The sequence below is a fragment of the Littorina saxatilis genome, linkage group LG1 (genome assembly GCF_037325665.1).
Source record: "Littorina saxatilis isolate snail1 linkage group LG1, US_GU_Lsax_2.0, whole genome shotgun sequence".
NCBI lineage: Eukaryota > Metazoa > Mollusca > Gastropoda > Littorinimorpha > Littorinidae > Littorina > Littorina saxatilis.
This window is the reverse complement of record NC_090245.1, coordinates 90,467,613-90,481,834: the sequence shown is the minus strand read 5'-3', so window position 1 is coordinate 90,481,834 and position 14,222 is coordinate 90,467,613. Positions and strand designations below refer to the sequence as shown.

At 41.2% G+C, this 14,222-nt stretch overlaps 2 long non-coding RNA genes and 1 pseudogene across 2 annotated transcripts in view; 2 read left to right on the top strand and 1 right to left on the bottom strand.

Moving 5' to 3' along the window:
- Positions 1-1,022, top strand: part of LOC138945498 (uncharacterized) — an 82,830-nt gene extending 81,808 nt beyond the window's left edge. Inside the window, exon 2 of the long non-coding RNA XR_011449018.1 lies at positions 539-1,022. This is a non-coding gene — a long non-coding RNA (uncharacterized lncRNA). The remainder of the gene's footprint in view (positions 1-538) is intronic.
- Positions 1,023-1,396: 374 nt separating this feature from the next.
- LOC138945472 (uncharacterized) lies at positions 1,397-5,720 on the bottom strand. Its single transcript, XR_011449008.1, has 3 exons — positions 5,381-5,720; positions 3,816-4,004; positions 1,397-3,108 (listed from the first exon to the last, which is right to left on the bottom strand). It is a non-coding gene; the product is annotated as an uncharacterized lncRNA (long non-coding RNA).
- A 42-nt stretch (positions 5,721-5,762) lies between these two features.
- On the top strand, positions 5,763-11,755 carry LOC138945444 (uncharacterized; annotated as a pseudogene).
- The last annotated feature ends 2,467 nt before the right edge of the window (positions 11,756-14,222 follow it).

Genomic DNA, 14,222 nt, shown 5'->3' with positions numbered 1-14,222 from the left:
GTTTGAGCGTTGTATTTTTCAACTCTAAATGACGTCTTCGGTAGTCTTTTCACATGGTGACATTCTCCAACGGACAGTGTGTTTTATAACATATGCGATCCATTTATCCCTGTTTGGCACGGAATTTGCATGCATTTGCTAGACTATAGGTTTGCCTTCCTCAATCCAACGGTTTTAATATGCTTTGACGAATGGGTATATAAAAACCTAATTAATAAAGTACGATGACGAACGGAAGTCCGGACTCCTGACACATCAGAGCTGGGCGAAGCAAACCGCTCGTTGATTAAAATTCATAGTTTTGGAGCAGTTTTGAGCAAATCATATTGCAGGTGTTTCTAAACAACAGTACAGCGAATGTCCTTTGAACATTTTAAGGTCCAAATCATTAAAAAAAACTTTCCAAAATTACGCCTTAGGTGTACTATCTTTAATGAGAAGACTATAGAACACGCACATTCATATTTATGTGAAGACTTTTTCTTGAACACATCTTTCTTTCGTTATTTGGTGTTTAACGTCGTTTTCAACCACGAAGGTCCCGCAGTGGGGCACTGCGGTTATGAAATTAAAAGCCCCTCCTGTTTTTGGAACCGCAGGAGCTTTCTAGTTTGCTGTTAGGTAGATTTTTGGTTCCTCTTTCCTGTCATGCTCTCTTTTTCTTCATGAATTCTTTTCTTTTTTCTGCCTTCTTGCTCATTCACCTGTATTTTTTCCAAAAATCTCTTCTCTTGCCGCTTGTCTCGCGATTCATGTATAGTTTAATCTGTTAGTGTTCTGATGTAAGTCCAGCAGTAGATAGGTTAAGCCTATTTTAACATACTGGAAACTGGTAATCTTCCAGTAGGTATTAATTTAGTTTTACTAAAGCCTGCTGGGACACAAGTAATGGGTTTGTGCATTTGTAAACAGGAATCGCTTGACAAGTGGCCCCCTTCATCCCCCCCTTCCTCGTCCTGATATGGCTCTGCGTAGTCGGCTGGACGTTAAGCAACAAATAAACAAACAAACAAACAAACAAACCACGAAGGTTATATCGCGACGGGGAAAGGGGGGAGATGGGATAGAGCCACTTGTTAATTGTTTCTTGTTCACAAAAGCACTAATCAAAAAATTGCTCCAGGGGCTTGCAACGTAGTACAATATATTACCTTACTGGGAGAATGCAAGTTTCCAGTACAAAGGACTTAACACTAAATACTTTACAAACATTGACTATATTCTATACAAGAAACACTTAACAAGGGTAAAAGGAGAAACAGAATCCGTTAGTCGCCTCTTACGACATGCTGGGGAGCATTGGGTAAATTCTTCCCCCTAACCCGCGGGGGGTTTCTTGAACACAAATATATCTGAAACTTTCATACAATTTCATGGAACACAGATGTCAACATCATGGGTTTTCACTTTTTTTTTAAGACGGATCCAACATTTGTTTTAGGAGTGGAGGTTAAGGTGCGGACTAGTCCTGCATACCAGTTGCCTGTAATACTGTTACCAAAACAAATTTACACCATGGGTAGCTTTGTACACATCTGCTAGTCATACTTCTCATGTCTTAACACAATAATAAATATTTGAGCAGAATGATAAAAAGAGGTAAAACAATCATACAAGTCAAAAACATCATCTTTTCCTTGATGATTTTGAGACAGAACAAAAGTACAGATACATTTCACTTATAATTTTGCCTTAACCGTCACTTGTGTACCAGTTACCCAATACTACATGAAAATTCTTATGTAGATCTCTGCTGGTACCTGTCAAGAAAAGACAACCTTGGAATGGCCAAAGGTGTTCTTTCTTTGCATGTGTCCTTACACAAAAGGATGATGTTAGTCATTTAAATGGTATCTGTTGTGTACTAGACACTGCTACAACCCATGTCCAATATAAATACATGCAAAAATACATCTTATCATAGTAATGTATATGTTGATCAATAATAGCATGAGAAATTCACTAGTTTTGGGCATCACTGTTAGCAGTAAAACAGCTATGCCGAGAGACAAAAAATCACACTGGACTCGTACCCACAGGTGTTTCTTCAAAACAGAAGTACATTATGCAAAGTGTAAAGCCACAACCACATTGTTGGGACATATGACAGTGAATCAAATAGCGCAATCGTACAAGGTCAGGACTTTCCTGTTATGCTTCAACCTTCACCGTGCTTCGTGGGTTGTAGACGACCCGGAGCCTCACAAAATCGTCTTTATCTCTGAAACTATTTGGAGTTTTTAATTGAGACTTCAATTCATGTAATCTCTAATCACCATACGACCTTCCCATTGTCCAACTTTTGAAAGATTATCTTTGTAAACAAACAAATAAACGATGACGTAATTTGAACTACACAGTCCGGATGATGTGGGTCGTGGACGACCCATATGGAATTACGTAAGAAATGTTATGTTGTTTATCCTTACTCGGATGGCGTGGGTCGTGTATGACCCATACTCCGCAAAGAGGCGGCAAAACATTTATCCCTATTCGGATGGCGTGGGTCGTGTACGACCCATACTTTTTACGTTGAATCTTTTGGAAAGTATGGGTCGTACACGACCCACATCATCTGGACTGTGTAAGTCCAACGCTTGATCGGGTGAAGTTTAACATAGTTACTATCCCAGACATAACCTTGTCAACAAATCTGTACAGGTTAGTTTCGTACCAACAAACCATAACAATTTACAACATGATTATATACTAGAAATATTCAGTACACAGATACTATTTTTGATAAATGCAATCAAACAGTGCTTAATACACCTGCACCGCAAACAACATCAACACTGACACAAATCTCATGATTAAATTCCAGTCAAGCTTCTTTTTCAAGCAAAAGAAGCATCATTGTTCATCATCAGCAATTGATTGTTCAAGACTCTTATACAAACTAAGCATTCACTCATTGTTACTGATAAAAAGTTTTGACTTTTCCAAAAGTGAAACACCCAATTCCTTTGGTGTTTTCACTCTCCTTTGCCCCGTCTGTGTAAATCCTTGCTATGAAGATAATTATGAAAACGAGAATCTGTCATCCCACTGAGGTTTTCGAGTTTGAGAGGTTGACTTTGCCCTTGCTGACTTGGTCCGTGGCTTGCTCTGGTAGAAAGAAAAGGATGAAAGAAACGCAGGCTTGATCATTTCTTCACAGCTTTAATCAATTCCTGACTTCATTTTTGTCCACGTTTGTGTGTGTGTGTGTGTGTGTGTGCGTGCACATGTGTGTGTGTGTGTGATTTACAGCTAAGACAAGCATTTTAGTTACAACGTGTTCAACATTCAAGGAACTCTTTCACACCAGACTTTGTGAACGGCCATGTGCCACAACTCTCTTGGCTCCATGACAATTGTCTCACAATGCTCTCTGGTTACTGGCCTCCTAAATAGCACTACCAGTCTAGCAATCTGAGGGCGCTTCACAAAATTGATTCAATTTGACATGAAAATTTGATATGACACCTGTCATGCATTATGGCACTCTTGAACATATTTCCAGCAAACACACATCACTGATCATAATGAACAAGTTTAAAAATGCAGCGCCTACATAAAATATTAAGATTTAAAATAGTCTTTAAGGCAAACAATAAACAACCAAACAGATATATATACACTATGCCTTAACAACAAGCAACTGCATACTAGCACACATCTCTTACAGGCATCTCCTTTTATCATTTGCATATCAACAGCAACATTAAAAGACATAAAAAAAAAACTAAAAAAAACATCCCAAGCATATCCTACAATCAAACTTTAAAGGTTCACACAATTTTACATCAATCCTAAAATAAAAGCATACTTACGGCTGTATGTGGGACACTTCTTGGGGGGCTGTGTCTGTGACCGTAAGCTCTCAATGACCTTGCTGGCAGACCCTCTTTTCTTTTACTAATTGGAGGAAGCACCTTGAGGCCTCCATGCCCAGATACCCTGGAGCTAGCACTTTGTGTTCTCATTGACGATGCAATCTTATCCTGTTTTTGCTTTAGTATCTGCAAACAGACGGTGAGAAAGAGAAAATGTAAGTTTTACGCCCTCACGGCAAAGCCATTAGGGGCATGTTACACGGGAAAACCCGGCTTTGTATAAAAATTAAAAATAAAAATGTAGGGGGGAGGGGGGGGAGAGATGTAGACAGCTGGCTGCCGGCTGCTAGAGGAGACCTGAAATGGGCTAGGGACCGGGTTGGGTCGTCTTGGGTCAGTGCTGAAATGGTTACTTTATTGGCTGTTGGCCGAACGGACACCCGGGCTTCATATTTTTGCATGCATGTATTCGTGTTTCCAAGGCTTGAGGCTTTCGCTGTGACCCTGGGATCTTTATCGTGCGCATGCGTGCACACGGGGGTGTTCTGACACCGAGGAGAGTCTGCACAAAGTTGACTCTGGGACACGCATCCCGCGCCGAACTTGGGGGTTGAACCCACGCTGATAGTAACAACCGGTTTTAGAGCGCCTCTACCGACTGGGCAAACTCCCCCCCCCCTCCCCCCAATTGGTTGGGGTCAAGAAGTTCCATGGAGGGCGGGGGGTATGGAGTAACACATAGTGTTTTGCTCAGAACTTTCCCACCCAAGCAGAGCCGCGCTAGGGGTACGCATTACCGTGAAGCTGGCAGTCAGTGCTACCAAATGTCGTCTGTGTCTACCACTCGGTGGTGACTTAATGTGGGTCTATGTAAGCAGATGCCAGCGTAAGCAATCTGATGCAGAGTCAGGAGGCGGTTTGGTACAAGAGAACCTTAGAGGCCACAGCCTCGGCCGTCTAAGGGATCTGTGTATCTGGAGGCACATTTGGTTTCTGAGGTTCAAGCGGAGCTGTTGCCTCTGCTCCCAAGTTCCCGTGTCTGGAGGCGTTTTTGGTATGGAAGCAAACCTGTAGGTTGGGGCCCCTGCCTTTCAGGATGCCAGGACTACAAAATATGTGTCTTGGGACACATTTAACTTAAGATTCCAGAAGTGGATCTGTGCTGTGCTGGGTCTGCTGCAAGCACACTAGAACCAGCTCGCAACAGTTGAGGTGAACAGATTGGTGACCAAGACCATCATCGGTTTCTCTACAGACGGTGAGAACTTTCAAACCCATCTTAATCATGTTATTGCTAAATAATAACCAATAAAGCGCTGTCAATCTAACTAATTCCATTCATGAGACCACATTTTGGGGGGAAATTACTTATCTCATGCAGTGTTAAATGCTCTTCTAATTATGTCAGGGAAAGACATGCAGAGACTTCGCTGTATAGATTAGAAGTATGCACTCTTGGGTCAGTCATGATGTCTGTGAACACGTGAGTGTGTGTGTGTGTGTTGTTTTCAAACACTGAAACAGATTGAATCCCTGCTTAAAGCTGGTGCTAACAATCCTACCATCTTCAGCTGTTTGTTGACTTTATACGCCTCTCGAAGCAGTTGATCTGACTCTTGTTCTGTGAGATCCACTCTTTCTAACTGCGCTGCTAACTGATCGGGGTCTGATAGGTTGAATTCCACTGCCTCGCCTTCTGCGCCCCCGTCGTCTGCCATTGAGCGAGATTTCTCTGAAGAATGTTCCGCTGAAGATTCGTTATTCATCCTAGAATCTGGCCCTGGCTGGTTCTTTACGTCTGCTTTAGCCATTTCATTCGGAAAAGAAAATCTGGCTTGACGGGAGTTGTACAGTTCATTCGCGTCCAATATTTACATGGATTGGCAACAACCCAGGGAAGGTTGGCGTACCACGCAACGGAAGTGGAACACACAGGGGAAGTCACTCTCGCAATCAAAAAGTCACATGGGCCAAGATGGCAAGTTCGAAAGTAAGCACCCTATGCGCCGTGTTTCTCGTCTTCAATCTTACACGTGTTTCCGCCAAAATCGTCGCTAGTTTTATCATGCCTCACGGAGGGATAGCGTTGGATCCTCGACACTTCAACACTACCAACTCCACGGCCAAAAAGGAAGCATGGGAAATCCACAACGCTTGTGTGAAAGTAAGGCAACAGATGCAACAGCTGAAACCAGACCTTGTTTTTCTCAGCACTCCACACGGAGTCGCGGACCTAAAAAACTTTCTTTTCTACCTCAACCCTCAGGGACAGGGGCACGCCGACACAGATAACTGCCAGTGTCCACCCTGCTGTTACAGCGTGTCTGTAAACCTGGACACCAAAATGTCCGCTGATCTTGTGAAGAGTTTGGGTTTGGCCAAAAACGTGTCAGGGCTGTCCGCATACGGGCCGCCAGAGCAAAGCTCAGAGCCTTTTCCATTAAAGTGAGAATCAGAACTTTAAGTTTTTCTTTCTTTTTAATTATATTTACACTAGTTGTGCATCAGGGACAATGCTGAATTTAAGTGGTTGTTGCATATAGTGATATACCCATGCATCCAGCCCTTTCAACAGATTTGTTACTCCCTCCTTTTATATGTAGAGACTGCCTTCCCTGTTGACATGCAAGAGGATGTCAGTTTTAAGGGTGGCTTGCCCAGAAGAGAACAGTCCTGCAAACTATATTTCATCTCCTGCCAGTCAAGCGCAATTAAGATTTCACTGACTGCCCCTCCACAGATTCACCGTTGTCGACCAGTCCTCGTATTTGACAAAATATGTAAACAACAGATGCAGCGTAGATCTGCACAAAACCAACATCCTCCGAAAATCAGAGAGGGGGGGGGGGGGGCCACAGAAAAATGCGGTTAGAGATGGAGAGCACCTTCAAACCCGGATCATCACTTAAAGCTATTATAATGGCTATCCGGGGCTCGGTGTTTGAAAAGATAGAGCTGAGAGTGAGAATCATGTACAGAACTCTGTACAGCAAAGGTGGCCTGAATCCCAACCTACACTGGCTGCATGACCTTGACAGCTTCATTCAACACTTCCTGTTTGTTCTTTCGGGGCTGGGCATTTCATTTTTAGGAGGGATTGGGGATAAAAATAAAAGCCTCGGAAAAGACTCAAACTGAGGACCTTGAGATTTTGGGAACCAAAGGGGGCAAGAACAGGAAATAGCAAGTCGCGTAAGGCGAAAATACAATATTTAGTCAAGCTGTCGAACTAACAGAATGAAACTGAACGCAATGCAATTTTTCAGCAAGACCGTATACTCGTAGCATCGTCAGTCCACCGCTTGTGGCAAAGGCATTGAAATTGACAAGAAGAGCGGGGTAGTAGTTGCGCTGAGAAGGATAGCACGCTTTTCTGTACCTCTCTTTGTTTTAACTTTCTGAGCGTGTTTTTAATCCAAACATATGATCATATCTATTATGTTTTTGGAATCAGGAACCGACAAGGAATAAGATGAAAGTGTTTTTAAATTGATTTGGAAAATTTAATTTTGATCATAATTTTTATATTTTTAATTTTCAGAGCTTGTTTTTAATCCAAATATAACATATTTATATGTTTTTGGAATCAGGAAATGATGAAGAATAAGATTAACGTAAATTTGGATCGTTTTATAAAAAATTTTTTTTTTTTTACAATTTTCAGATTTTTAATGACCAAAGTCATTAATTAATTTTTAAGCCACCAAGCTGAAATGCAATACCGAAGTCCGGCCTTTGTCGAAGATTGCTTGGCCAAAATTTCAATCAATTTGATTGAAAAATGAGGGTGTGACAGTGCCGCCTCAACTTTTACATAAAGCCGGATATGACGTCATCAAAGGTATTCATAAAAAAAAAAGAAAAAAACGTCCGGGGATATCATTCCCAGGAACTCTCATGTCAAATTTCATAAAGATCGGTCCAGTAGTTTGGTCTGAATCGCTCTACACACACACACGCACAGACAGACAGACACACACACACACACACACACACACATACACCACGACCCTCGTCTCGATTCCCCCTCTATGTTAAAACATGTAGTCAAAACTTGACTAAATGTAAAAAGAGACACACAGTTTCTTCAAACTTTGATTCTTTGTTTCAGGTGGGGGGAGGTGATACCCTTACATTTCATCCCTGGTTTAAACAACACCAAAGCCATCATTCTGTCTCAGCCTAGCCGTCGCTACACTGATGATGTCGCCATGATCCCAGAGCTCCTTTAGCTGGGTACTGTGTTCTTTCTGTGTGTGTGTGTGGATGTGAGGTGTGCACGTGCATGTGTTTGCATTCATGTGTTAGTATGCAGGTCTGTTACACCAGAGACTGTTTATTCACTTCAGGAAACTGTCTTTGGCACAACTTGTCTTTCAGTATGTCTTTTTTATCGCAAATAAATGATGTTCGAAATTAAACAGTTCTATGTGTGTTTGTGTGGGTTTTGTAAATCAAAATGTAATCAAGTTATTTGGGTTGATTTTGACACTGATCAAATAGTAAGTTGTATTACTGGAAGCAATTTTTTTCCGTTAAGAATTGCTCTATTAGTTCACTTTCAGTTTCACTTAATAATGAAATATCAAGCTCAGATGTAACTTTGTCTATAACAGTATGAGGTGTGTAGGTTTTCAGTTATTACAGCATTTATAGGTACATATATTTGTGATATAGTAAGTAAATTTATACTTTTTTTATATTTAGTCAAGTTTTGACTAAATATTTTAACATCGAGGGGGAATCGAAACGAGGGTCGTGGTGTATGTGCGTGTGTGTGTGCGTGTCTGTGTGTGTCTGTGTGTGTGTGTAGAGCGATTCAGACTAAACTACTGGACCGATCTTTATGAAATTTGACATGAGAGTTCCTGGGTATGAAATCCCCATACGTTTTTTTCATTTTTTTGATAAATGTCTTTCATGACGTCATATCCGGCTTTTCATGAAAGCTGAGGCGGCACTGTCACGCCCTCATTTTTCAACCAAATTGGTTGAAATTTTGGTCAAGTAATCTTCGACGAAGCCCGAACTTCGGTATTGCATTTCAGCTTGGTGGCTTAAAAATTAATTAATGACTTTGGTCATTAAAAATCTGAAAATTGTAAAAAAAAAAAAATTATAAAACGATCCAAATTTACGTTTATCTTATTCTCCATCATTTGCTGATTCCAAAAACATATAAATATGTTATATTCGGATTAAAAACAAGCTCTGAAAATTAAATATATAAAAATTATTATCAAAATTAAATTGTCCAAATCAATTTAAAAACACTTTCATCTTATTCCTTGTTGGTTCCTGATTCCAAAAACATATAGATATGATATGTTTGGATTAAAAACACGCTCAGAAAGTTAAAACAAAGAGAGGTACAGAAAAGCGTGCTATTGTTTATTAGTCTGCAATGCTGTTCAAACTTCTGTCATACTCATAATGTATGCTGGCATTGATCTTTGTCTTAATAAGCTTTTGTTGGTTGTGTCAGGCTCAAATCTGTTTGAGATGTTAGACTCAGCATCACAGCGCATTGTGGTCATTATCAGTGCAGACCTGGCGCACACACACCAAGCCAGTGGACCCTATGGCTACTCCAATGCTTCAGAGCCATTTGACCTGGTGTGTGTCAGTGTGTGTGTGTGTGATGTCTACCTGTCTGTCTGCATGCTTGTGCGTGTTAGTGCTTGTGTTAGTGTTGGCCCATAATTTATATCCTTTTCTGCTGTTTGAATTTGTCATTCTTTTTGCAAGTTAACCGGCTTTCATTTGTTTATTCTGGTTAAAAGTATTCTGTGTGACCAATTATAAAGCAAAGAAAAGTGTCTGAATGGACAATTACAAAATTCACTTATTTCAGGCTTTAGGCATGTTCACTTGTGGGCTTTGTAATTCTATCTTTGTGATTGATCAGTCTGATTTTTCTGCATATTGGGTGGATAGCAGTGGAACAGCAAGATGGGTGAATTAATGAGCTTAAACGGTAGAAGTGAAATTTTCTTTGGCAGGCGTGTGGCCACTGGGCTACGACTCTGGACAAGAGCACCTTGACAGTGACCGCTGCCGGCTATGCTGACCGCGCTCTGTCCTGCGGCTTCACCGGCTTCGTCATGCTGCACGGAATGCTGGAAAGAGCTGCTCAAGGGACAGCAGAGTGGTTGTCCACCCTCCTAGCTAACTACCACCCCAGTTACTACGGCATGATGGTCGCCAGCTTTGTGCGTCAGACTTTTCAGGTTTACAGGGACTAGGGACACATCTTCAATGGTGAAAACTAGAGCTTGTTTGACTTCAGGTGGAGGTTAAGTTAACTAATATGTACGGAAGTCACAGTTTTTAATTGCTTTGTGCGTCTTTGTTCCTTGACCAATTCACTTGTTTTTTGGCATCGTTGTGTCCCTAGACGGATACAAACGCTACTTTACAAGAGCGTTGGTTTTTCATCAGAAAAACTGTCAGTTTATTCTGAAGAAAAAGTTAATCGTAATAATGCCGCAGAAAAAAATGTCAACATTATATGCTGCGAAAAAACTGTTTTGCAGGGGAAAAAAACGATGCTTCGACGGATGATGACATTATTCAGAAAAGCTGCAGAAAAATTGTTTTTTCTGCAGCATTTCTCTCCCCTAATCATATCTCTCTCTCTCTCTCTGCATGCGCGCGCATGTGTGTGTGTGTGTGTGTGTTACCGTGTATATGTGCTCTGAAATGTTATTTAGTGTTTCTATTTACCTGCATTTTGAGGTATGAATTTATCCATGTCAAAATTAGCGTTCAAACTGATCATAAGGCTACGATTATAAACCGTGTGTATACATATAAATGAATGCGTATGCGGGGAGCGCGCACGTTTGTAATGTGATCCTTTCTGTAATTATTTCATTGTATTTTGCCCGTCCCGATATAACCTTCATGGTTGAAAACGACGTTAAACACCAAATAAAGAAAGAATTGTATTTTGCCATTGCTGATGACATTTCGTATATTGAATGTGTTTTTTTGTTTGTTTTTTGTTCATGCTTTGCTTCATATATGTATTACGTGTGTGTTTGTGTGTGTGAATATGTGTGTGCGTGTGTTATATGCTAAAGAAGGACTTGGGTAGATATATATGTACTAACTAGAGGAATGAAGCCGGGTGGATCGCGAGACAGAGTATGCAGAGTGGCGGTTCGCGGGCTTAGAGCACATGTTGAAAATTTCCATCCACCTTATTGTGCCCGGGGTCCACCTGAATATGCCCACCAAATTTGATGCAGAATATTTACGATGGGAGGGGTAGTATTAGTGGCAATATTTTGAAGATGGGAGGGATTTTGTACACGAATTGCAATACTTATGTAACCGAGTGCCGAAACACCACAATCACCTTTGGAGACGAAGTCCAATCAAACAGGATTGAGAATTTTAGAGTTTATTTCTAAGCCCTATAAAAACTGTTACGGCTTCACAAAGGAAGGCAAGAACATAGAGAGAGACAAAAGCCGCCAGACCCCATCACAAACAAAACTCTACAATCCAGAGGTGTTGCCTTGCGAGCTAGCTATAAATAGCTCATAACTTCTAAGGCGAACAACTCTGCAGAGTCTGCTGTGAAGGGCGACGGTAGTCTCACTGTCACACCGTCGCCCCCGTTTGAATGAACTTTGTCCCCAAAGTTCCGAACCATGGACCCGCCAAGCTTAGGTCCCTCCCAGGTTCGTGAAAGAACAGCACGAAAATGATTCAGTGGCCATAATGTCATTCTTGTACATATCATGTCGAGTGCCATCCCTGTCGACGACGCCGAATGTAACCGAGTGCTGAAACACCATAATCACCTTTGGAGGCGAAGTCCACTCAAACAGGATTGAGAATTTTAGAGCTTATTTCTAAGCCTTTTAAACACTTATGGCTTTTCTAAGGAAGACCAGAACATAGAGAGAGACAAAAGCCGCCAGACCCCATCACAAACAGAACTCTACAATCCACAGGTGTTGCCTACACACACACACACACAGAGAAGCCGTATATCTATCTATATATATATATAAAACATCAGAAATTGTGAAAGAAACAATTGAAAGTCAGCAGAGACTTTCTTCCGAGATTTGTTAAAATCTCTTAGCAGAGAAAGAGAGAGAAATAAGTATCCCTTCACAGACAGCCTATTGGGAGCATCAGACCCTTCTCAAGGGGGACCGAGATTTACAGAGCAAAGTCCCTTTACATATTTAATATAAATATATATTTTTTTATATTTATATATATATACGGCTTGTGTCTGTCTGTGTGTGTGTGGGTGTTCGCGATGCACTGCCAAAGTTCTCGATGGATCTGCTTCAAATTTGGTCGGCATATTCAGGTAGATCCCGGACACAACCTGGTCGATGAGAATTTTCAGCACGTGCTCTCAGCGCGCAGCGTGGGACCGATTTTGGTTTTTCTGTTCATCTTCCCAGATCCATTCCCAGTAGCTCTTTCTTATCTTCTCCAGTGTTTTGCGTTTATCTCCCTTCCTTCATGTGGTGTCAATCCATATTCCCGTTACTATGTTTAGAAGGTCACTGTCCACAACGCTTTCATCCCGGCGAAGCCGGATATTCCCGTTACTATTTTTAGAAGGTCACTGTCCACAACGCTTTCATCCCGGCAAAGCCGGGTATTCCTCTACTTCTGAATATGCCCACCAAATTTGAAGCAGATCCATCGAGAACTTTGGCCGTGCATCGCGAACACACAGACAGACAGACACACACACACACACACACACACACACATACACAAGCCGTATATAGATATAGATGTAGGACGGCAGGGAAGATGCTTGATTAACACATAAACGATTATTACTTTGTTTGTTTGTTTGCTTAACGCCCAGCCGACCACGAATTAAGGGCCATATCAGGGCGGTACGATTATTACTGAGTCACACGGTAGATAAAATCGCACTTAAGCATCACCAGGCATTATTTATGCACATCTCCTCTGGGTATGAATGAAAATAAAGATGTTTAAGCCTTTGCGGCTAATTCATTAGGGACATGTGATACGCGAGACCTCTGGGTGTGCCTTTAGCAATGCTTATATTTGCAGCTCATTATCAGTCTTCCAGATGGCGGTTACTTCGCTTTGTGTTTTTACATTTAGTCAAGTTTTGACTAAATGTTTTAACATAGAGGGGGAATCAAGACGAGGGTCGTGGTGTGTGTGTGTGTGTGTGTGTTAAAAACAAGCTCTGAAAATTAAAAATATACAAATTATGATTAAAATTAAATGTCCAAAATCGATTTAAAAACAATTTCATCTTATTCCTTGTCCGTTCCTGATTCCAAAAACATATAGATATGATATGTTTGGATTAAAAACACGTTCAGAAAGTTAAAAAGAAATAGAGATATAGAAAAGCGTGCTATTCTCCTCAGCGCAACCGCTATCGCGCTTTTCTGGATTGTTAATTTCACTGCTTTTGCCACGAGCGGTGGACAGACGATCGATGCTACGAGTATACGGTCTTGCGGAAAAAATGCAATGCGTTCAGTTTCATTCTGTGAGTTCGACTGAGCTTGACTAAATGTTGTATGATTTTCGCCTTACGCGACTTGTTTACATTTAGTCAAGTTTTGACTAAATGTTTTAACATAGAGGGGGAATTCCCGCAGTGGGGCACTGCGGTTATGAAATTAAAGGCCCCTCCTGTTTTTGGAACCGCAGGAGCTTTCTAGTTTGCTGTTAGGTAGATTTTTGGTTCCTCTTTCCTGTCATGCTCTCTTTTTCTTCATGAATTCTTTTCTTTTTTCTGCCTTCTTGCTCATTCACCTGTATTTTTTCCAAAAATCTCTTCTCTTGCCGCTTGTCTCGCGATTCATGTATAGTTTAATCTGTTAGTGTTCTGATGTAAGTCCAGCAGTAGATAGGTTAAGCCTATTTTAACATACTGGAAACTGGTAATCTTCCAGTAGGTATTAATTTAGTTTTACTAAAGCCTGCTGGGACACAAGTAATGGGTTAGTGCATTTGTAAACAGGAATCGCTTGACAAGTGGCCCCCTTCATCCCCCCCTTCCTCGTCCTGATATGGCTCTGCGTAGTCGGCTGGACGTTAAGCAACAAATAAACAAACAAACAAACAAAGAGGGGGAATCGAGACGAGGGTCGTGGTGTGTGTGTGTCTGTCTGTGCGTGTGTGTGTGTAGAGCGATTCAGACTAAACTACTGGACCGATCTTTATGAAATTTTACATGAGAGTTCCTGGGAATGATATCCCCGGACCTTTTTTTCTTTTTTTCGATAAATGTCTTTCATGACGTCATATCCGGCTTTTTGTAAAAGTTGAGGCGGCACTGTCACACCCTCAGTTTTCAATCAAATTGATTGACATTTTGGCCAAGCAATCTTCGACGAAGGCCGGACTTCGGTATTGCATTTCAGA